Below are 9,034 nucleotides of genomic sequence, written 5' to 3' on the forward strand. Positions count from 1 at the left end.
GGCACCCTTTTGATGGCCACCTGCGAGCCGAGGGCAGCAGCGGGCTGAGCTCGCCGCCTGCCCCGCACAGCCCCATCCTTCTCCTCCTTCTCCTTCTCTCCCTCCTCCTCCTCCTTCCCCTCCTCCGTGCCCGCCGCCGGCCCCGCCGCTCCCCGGGCACCGTCCGAGAGCCGCGTGGCCGCGCAGCCGCCGCCGCAGCCGCCGCTGCCCAGCAGCGAACCCGCCGGGGCCGCTCCTGCCGGGCCTCCTGCGCCTTCCCTGCGGGCGGGACGCGGCTGTCAGCGCTCGGCCCGGGCCAGGAGCGGCCCCGAGCGCCGCCCGAGCGCCCCGGGCCGGCCATGCCCCGGCGTTCTCCCCCGGCATCCCAGATTCCCCATGAAATGGGAACCCTGAGCTTGTGGAAGTGCCTGAAAGATGCCCTGTTCCTCTGCAGGGACACTCGGGCTGAGACAGGAGCCGGAGCCCTCTCTGGGGAAGCCTCCTCCGAGCTGGAATTTGTGCCGTGCTGGGAGAGGAGGAGGAGGGGAGAAGGCTGGCGCTGTGTGGCAGGAGCAGGAGGTTTGGGCCGCAGGACATTCCGTCTGCGCCGCTGCCCCGCAATGGGCAGGAACGCTGTGGGGAAGACTGGGGGACACTGGAGCGGGATATGGATGGCACTGGGGGGATCTGGGAGGGCCTGGGAATGAACTCAGGTGTATTGGGAGGGACTGGGCTGTACTGGGAGGGACTGGAGGGGCACTGGGGTTCTACTGGGCTGTGCTGGGGATAAACTGGGCTGGGCTGGGAGGGACTGGAGGGGTTGAATGGCTGTTCCCACCCGCACTGCCTCCCATTGGCCGAGGCTCCCGCCCATCACGGCCCCAACCAATCAGGGACATGGATCATGGTTTTGGGGGCGGGGCCTGAGGCCTGCGCCGTCTTTTCTTTTGTCTACAACTCCCGTCATGCTCTGCGGCCCCATAGAGCCCCAATAAAGCCGGGACTACAACGCCCGTCATGCCCCGCGCTCCACAGAACCCCGGTACCGCCCCCATCTGTCCCATCAGTGTCCCCCAGACCCTCCGGGACCCCCAAGTGCCCCTCAGCGCCCATTCGGGACCCCCAAAATTTTACTGGCAAAGTACAAAAGAACAAGGAACTTTGGAAAAGCGTTTAATACAAATCCAATCCAACTTAAATCATTTTTCACAGCTGTAACTTCATTAACTCAGCCCATTTAGCCTGGAAAGCCCTAAACACTGAAGTTGTTCAGGTACCCAAAAATGTTCCATATAAAGAGCATTAGAAGGAGAGGAAAGAGAGAGAGACAGGAAGAGAGAAGCTCCACAGAAAGACACACATGTGGCTCCCAGCTCCCGGGGCTCCAGTGTGGGTGAGACACAAACCCCAGGAGAAGGCAGAGTCCATACCAGGGGCTGACCTTGTGCTCCTTGGTTTTAAGCCCCTGGGCCTTCGTGGGCCTCCCCCCAGCTGGGACTTCTGATATCTCAGGTGTTCAGAGCTGGGTGAGTGCTGTCCCATCTGTGTGACTGATTGACAGCTCAGCCCAAGGTGTCTGGGGACACTGATCTCATCCAGCCTCTGACAGCAACCACGGTGACACTGGGGAACCTCATGGAGCCTCATGGAGCCATGGGTCAGTTGTGACAAGGCAGGTCCAAGGACACCCTGGTGACACTGGGGACCCTCATGGGACGATGGGTGAGTTGGGACAAGGCAGGTCCAAGGACACCGTGGTGACACTGGGGAACCTCATGGAGCCATGGATCAGTTGTGACACTGTGGGGACCTTGTGGAATCAGAGGGGACCATTGGGAAGCTCCCATGGATCCAAGGGCCCAGGGTGACACTGTGCAGCCCAGAGTGTCCCAGAGGAGCCATTTTAACACTGTGTGTCCCCATGGAAGCAAGGGAACATGGGACAGGCTGATGCCTTAAGTTTTAGCTTCCATATTTTCCCGATTCTGTGCTGTATCAGTCTGTAACTCTGAACTTCATGCAGAGTGTCAGCAAGTTCTCTTACAGTATAGTCAGACAAAACAATCCTTTTCCTGCCCGAGAACCATAGACACCGCTGCAGCTTCGGGCCCAAAAAGTGAAAACAGCAGCAAATTGAGGAGAGCAGACTGGGAGGGTGGGGCTGCATAATCTGAAGGTATAATTGGACAATTAACCCCAATATGGAAATGAACCAAATCTTACAAAAGTATGTAAACACGTGACCTGGCGTCCATCCTGGGTGTACCCTCAGCCAGGCCCTTGTACTGCCCAGGTGAATCCTTTGAAGGCCTTTTTAATAAATCCCCACTTTACTCCTGTAACACTGTCCAGCCTCTGCTCTAGGTGGCCTCTCATGGCATCAAGGCCTGGCTTGCTGGGCCACCTGGGGGCCACCTGACAGGTCCAGCTGACCTTGGCATGTCCAGGGCTGCTGCTCATCTGCCCCTGGAGCACTGGGGCTCGGTGCTCTCCTTCCTGTGAAAAGAACTGTCCTTCTCTTCCAGGTGCCCATGGCCAAAATTTGGATTCCTCTTCTTAGTTTGCTTCTATGCAAAGATTGTTTCCAGATGAAACCTGCCAGGACAGACAGACCTGGCTGGCTTGGCCACCCAGGGGCCACCTCTCATCTTCCTGTGAAACACTGGGACCCTGTGCTTTTCTTTCTTATGGGAAAAAAGCACCTTTCATATCCAGGCCCCCATGGCCAAAGTTGGGAATCCGCCTCCAGGATTCCCTATATCCAGGGATTTCTCCCAGGTGAAAGCTTCCAGGAGAGACAAGTCTGGCTGGCCTTGGTCTCCAAAGAGCTGATCCTTATCTGCCTTTGAAACACTGGAGCTTTGTGCCTTCCTTTATGATGAAAAGAACTCTTCTTCCTGCCCAGGTGCCCATGGCCAGAACTGAGATTCCACCTTCAAAATTCTGAATATCCAAGGATTTCCCCCAGATGAAAGGTGCCAGGAGAGACAGGTCTGGCTCTGTTGGCCTATAGTGACCACCTCTCATCTCCTTCCAAAACACCTGGGCTCCACGCTTCTCTTTCCTATGGGAAAAACCATCCATCTCGACCAGATGCCCATGGCCAAAGTTTGGAATCCTCCTCCAGAATTCCCTAGGTCCAAGGATTTCTCAGTGACAAAGCTGCCAGGACAAACAGGTCTGGCTGGCTCGGCCTCCCAGGAGCCTTCTCTCTGCTTCTGCCCCTGCAACACTGGGGCTCTGGGCTTTCCTTCCTATGGAAAAGAACCATCCTTCTTAACAATGCAGAAATGGCTGAAACTGGGGTTCCACCTCCCAAATTCCCTATATGCAAGGGTTGCTTTCAGACAAAAAAATACCAGAACAGAGAGGTCTGGCTGCCCTTGGCCTCTGATGGTCACCTTTCATCTGCCCCTGAAACACCGGTGTTCCGTCCTTGCCTTCCTATGGAAAAGAACTGTCCTTCTCCTCCAGGCAGCCAGGTCTGAAACTGGCATTCCACCTCTAAAATTCCCTATATCCAAGGACAAAATCTGCCAGCACCATCTGATCTGGCTGCCCTTGGCCTCTGGTGGCTGTGGCTCATCTGCCCCTGGAACGCTGGGGCTGGGTTGTTCCCTTCCTGTGGAGACCATGGTGGCACGGTGAGGACCTGGAGGAACCATCGAGTCCATTGTGACACTCTGGGGCCATGGTGACACCGCGGAGCTCCATGGAACCCAGAGACCACCATGACTCTGTGAGGCCTTGTGGAACCATGGAGACCATTCCGACCCTTCAGGGCCTGGTGTCACCAAGGGGGATTGTGACACCTCAGGGCCTCCTGGAAACAAGGGACCATTGGGACACTGTGGGGCTCCATGGAATGAGGGGAACAGGGAACAGGTCTGGCAGGCTTGGCCTCCCAGGGGCCACCTGACAGGTCTGGCTGATCTTGGAATGTCAATGGCTGCTTCTCATCTGCCCATGAACCACTGGGGCTCTGTGCTTTCCTTGCTATGGAAAAGAACTGTCCCTCTTTTTCGACACCCATGGACAAAATTGGTATTTCCCCTCAAAAATTTCCTGTATGCAAGGGTATCTGCCAGAAAAAAACCTGCCAGCTCTGGCTGGCCTTGGCCTCTGATGGTCACATCTCAGTTGCCTCAGAAGCACTGGGGCTCTGTTCCTTTTTTCCTGCAGAAAAGAACTGACCCTCTTGTCCAGGGGCCATGGCAGGAACTGGAATTTGGCTGCCAAAATTCCATCTATCCTAGGATTGCTCCCAGACAAAAGCTGCCAGGACAGACAGTTCTGCCTGGCATTGGCCTCTGGTGATATGAGCAGAATGTTTTCCTTTGCAAACACCTTGGACAGGGCCCAGAGATCTCCCGAGCTGGGTTTTGCAGGCCTCAAGAACATAACCCACGTATGGAGGCTGATGTGCCTGGGCTCAGTTGTGAAGAGACTGAGGACAGATCAGGAGTGGCCTGGCAGGGCTTGAAGGGTGGATGTGGAAATGGTGGAGCTTTTCTCCATAGTGGGAATCAGGCAGGGAGAGAAATTATGCCACAAATGCAGCTGGAGAAGTCCAGACTGGACACAGGAGGAGAAAGGAATTTCCCTCCCAGGGCAGGGCTGTGGTGCAGCACGTCCCCAGCAGGAGCCTGGAGCAGCCCAAGGCTTTGTGTGGCCAGGCAGGGGCAGCAGGAGGCAGAGCTGCCAGCAAAGGAAGGGCCAGCGAGGTGGGGCAGCCGGGGGTGACGACAGCCTGCAGGGACAGAGGCGCAGGGCAGGGACACCGTGGGACAGCCTGGGCTGCAGAGGGCTCAGGGATGTGCAGCAGCTGCAAGGCCCTGACAGAGCCAACCTGTGCAGCCCTTTGGCCATGGCTGCTGGCCCTGGGCCTGAGGCCACCAGGGGACAAGTGACCCTTGCAGCCCTGGGGCCTCAGTGCCTCCTTGTCCCTGCTCAGCAGCCTGGCAGGGGCCACCCCATGGTCCTGCCCTTGGCACTGCACATCCCCACATGCCAGTGCCCATCCCGGGAAGAGCCCTGAGCAATGAGGGAGGGACAGGATCTGCCTTGCCAGGGGCTGGGGCTCAGGCCTGGGCCCTTTGCATTCCTGCAACACATCCAGGTTTGCTCAGCACCAGAGACACCTTTCCCTTGCTTGTCCCCAGCTGTCATCGCTGCCTCCAGTGTTCTGCTCTGACGGGAACCTGGGGAAACTTTCTCAGTGCTGTCCCTCAGTGGGACCCATTAAAACTTCAAGAAACTCTGGAGTTTTAATTTAACGTTTAGTTCTTGAGAAGTTTTTTGAAGACATGCTCAGGGACTGAGTCTGATGTAAACAACACCAAAGCCCTGAGAGGGTCATTAAAATTTTCCTATTCCAGTTGTGGGGAAAGATTTCAAAGTGCTTGTAAGAAATACACATTCCCGTTTTAAAGGGTGTATTTTATTACATTTCTCTTTAGATCAGAGGCGACTGCAGCATTCTGTGATTGATATTGACCCAGGGTCTCCCCTCAGGAGCTCTGGCCTGCTCAGAGAAGCTGTGCCCTGAGCTCTGGCCCAGCATGGATAACCTTGCTCCACATTGCCCCAGCCCATCCTGTCTGTCCTCACTCACCTGGGACCTGCTGTGCCTGCAGAGCTGGCTGCACCCAGCCTAAGAGGGGCTTTCCCTTTTTCTATGTTTGGAGCAATCTAAAACCCCTGAGTTTCCCCATGAAAGCAGACACCCTCCTCAGGTGCGTGCCAGCCCAAGGTGCCACCAAAACCACTCCAGACCGCCCTTGGCCAGCTGTGAGGGTGGATCATCAGCCCCAGCTGCACTGGGCACTGCAAGGGGCTGTGGCCATGGGCACTGCACTGACCCCACTGCTGGGTTTGGCTGCCACGGCAGCCCTGAGAAATTAAACTGTCCTTGGAAACACTGGGGAGGACTGGGACATACTGGGGAACACTGGGAATGCTGTGGGACACACTGGGACATACTGGGAGTGATCCTGTGGGGCACTGGGACAGCCTGGGAACATGAGGAATGCTTGTGAGGAATCTGGGTGGGCTGGGATGGACTGTGGGGGTAAACTGGGACACAGTGGGAGTGAAACTGGGAGTGAAACTGGGGGATACTGGGATAAACTAGGGACATTGTGGGGAAGACTGGGCAACACTGGGGCACACTGTGGATGACATTGTGAGGAACTGGGAGGGCCTGGGAATGAACTCAGGTGTATTGGGAGGGACTGGGCTGTACTTGGAGGGACTGGAATGGCACTGGGGCTGTACTGGGCTGTACTGGGATGAACTGGACTGTGCTGGGAGGGACTGGAGGGGCACTGGGGCTGTACTGGGCTGTACTGGGGATGAACTGGGCTGTACTGGGAGGGACTGGAGAAGTTGAATGGGCTGTTCCCGCCCCCGCCACCTCCCATTAGCCGAGTCTCCCGCCCATCATCACAGCATCCAACCAATCAGCGCCAGGGATCATGGCTTTGGGGGCGGTGCCTGGAGACAGCGCCATCTTTTCTTTTGCCTACATCTCCCATCATGCCCCGCAGCCAAATAGAGCCCCATTGGGGCCGGGACTACAACGCCCGTCATGCCCCGCGCTCCACAGAACCCCGGTACCGCCCCCATCTCTCATGTAAGTGCCCCCCAGACCCTCCGGGATCCCCAAGTGCCCTCAGCGCCCATTCGGGACCCCCCAAAAGCGTCCTCGGATCCCCTGAGTGCTCCCAGCCCCACAGGTGCCCGGTACAGCCACTTCTGGGAATTCCTCTCCTCTCATCCCCCGCGGCCCCAGAGCCCCTCAGAACACAGTGCTGCGCCTAAAATTCCTGCCGCGCCCTGTGCCTTGAGGAACGCGGTTAAATCTCCCCAAGCTCCCCCGAGTGCTCCAGAGCCCCCAGCACCTCAAGTCGCGGCTCGGATGCAAAAATGTCTCCCGAGGGCCTTCCCGGACCCCGAACGCCGCGTCCGAGCCACTTCCGGAACTACAGCTCCCATCATGCTCTGCGGCGCACGCCCAGAGCTGTTCCATCCGTGACTTCATCTCCCGTCATGCCCCGCGCCCCACCCAGAGCCACGGTAGCTGCGCCTAGAACTCCCGTGATGCTCTGCGGCCCCGTTACACCGCATTGTACCCGCGCCTACAACTCCCATCAGCCCCCGCGCCCAGCGAGCCCCGCCCGAGCCCCCCGAGTGCTCCCCCGGACCCCGAAGGGCCCCAAATTCCCCTCGCTGACCTCCAGGGCCCCGGACCCCCGAGTGCTCCCCCGGACCCCGAACTGCCCCTCAGGATCCCTGAGTGCCCCTCCAAGCGCCCGCCCGGCTCCCCCAGGCGTCCCGCAGACCCTCAAGTTCTCTCTGAATTCCCTCCCCAGACACAAGACTGCCCCAAATGTGCCCAGAAATGTCTCCGTGGGCCCCAAAGTGGCCGCTTTTACTCTGTGAAAATTATAAAAAATGATGACGAAAATAATAAAAAGAAAGGAAATTAGAATAAAGAGGGCAAAATCAATAGCCAATAGTGGTCCATGAATTAATAAAGGTAATTGTCTTAATTAGAACCAATGACCAATAAGTTTTTGGTTGCAAAACACATATAGTTGTTATGAGTGAGCACAAGAGGCCATCTTGTTATGATTGAGCACAAGAGGCCATCTGATCCAATTAACAGAATTTATTTAATTCATTTAATAGAGTATATGAGAGCAAAGCAAAAAGCAGCGCTGCGGCGGCAGAGGGGAGCAACCGCTCCGCCAAACTGCTGCGCCTGTGATCCCCTAGTTCGCTCTTTTTATCTTCTTCCTTAGTTCACTCGTTTCTTCTGCGCAGTCGCATTCTGTTGCTAGGTGGTCGTTTTCTGCCTCCTGGTGGTCGTGGGATGAAGGCTGGTTGTCTTCCTCACAGGTGTCCTTTGATCTGGGGATTCTCACAGTCTCAAGTATACGTGTTATCTTAGAAATGCGTGTTATCAGTTAAGCAATGCAAAGCCTATTGCCTACTACCGCTGTAAAAGGTTAGGAATGCGTGTTATCAGCAATTCACAGCCTGTTGCCTATTACCGCTGTAAAAAAACAAACTTCCTTGAAACAAATTACTATCTGCAGCTGCATCGAACAAAAAGGTCACCCTTCTCTTACAATTTCTCCCCTTTTCTTTTATCCTTCTTTTTGTTCGTTGAACCGCATTAATTCTTTTCTACTAAGGTCTAGATAGTTTTTGGCCTCTACCTGAGTGAGTGATTCATATTTTGATCTTACTACCATTAAATGAGCGGCCTCTAACCTACTCTTTACTATAGCAATAAGCTTATTAAAGATGCAGGGTCCGAAAGTTAGCACTAAGATGAGCAGAATTGCCGGTCCTGCAATGGTAGACAAAAGAGTTGTTAACCAAGGGGAATGAGTAAACCATGATTCATACCAGTTTTGCTGAGCTTCTTGCTCTTTTATTCTTTGCTCTATTTGTTTGCGTAGTTCAGTCATTGTATCAACCACAATTCCTGTGTGGTCTGCATAAGTGAAACATTCTTCTCGTTAGGCAACGCAGAGCCCCCCTTGTTGTAAAAATAACAGATCAAGTCCCCGTCTATTTTGTAACACAACCTCAGAGAGGGATCTGACTGATTTTACTAACCCATCTATGGCCTTTTCGATTCTGCTTAAGTCTTCATCTATGGATACTCGTAAATTTTTCATACCTTGTTGTTGATTTACTAGGGAGGCTACCCCCGTTCCCACTCCAACTCCACTTACACTAAGCAAGATTGCTACTGTTAATGCTGTGAGTGGTTCTCTTTTGACTAGATGGTGTTCGGGAGTTGTTTGATGCTCTAGTACATACTCCTTTGGGTGATATGATATGCGAGGGACAATTAACACCTGTACACAATAATCTGAACTTTCATTGAAAAGCCTTATGGATAAGCAAGGGGTGGTTCCGAGTTTATTACATACCCATTTGGTGTTGGGCGCTGGCAGGAGCCATTCTGCTAGTTTGTCTTTTCTCTTGATGCTGATTGTCGTCTCACACAAGTGTTGCATTATTGCGGGTACCTTTC

The 9,034-nt window shown here is 54.9% G+C and overlaps 1 long non-coding RNA gene across 1 annotated transcript; it reads right to left on the reverse strand.

Annotated features, from left to right (window-relative positions):
- Positions 1 to 1,135: 1,135 nt before the first annotated feature.
- LOC146764725 (uncharacterized) lies at positions 1,136 to 7,716 on the reverse strand. Its single transcript, XR_014950529.1, has 2 exons — positions 6,882 to 7,716; positions 1,136 to 3,233 (listed from the first exon to the last, which is right to left on the reverse strand). It is a non-coding gene; the product is annotated as an uncharacterized LOC146764725 (long non-coding RNA).
- Between the last annotated feature and the right edge of the window lie 1,318 nt (positions 7,717 to 9,034).

The sequence above is a fragment of the Lonchura striata genome, chromosome 31 (assembly GCF_050655825.1).
Source record: "Lonchura striata isolate lonStrDom1 chromosome 31, ASM5065582v1, whole genome shotgun sequence".
NCBI lineage: Eukaryota > Metazoa > Chordata > Aves > Passeriformes > Estrildidae > Lonchura > Lonchura striata.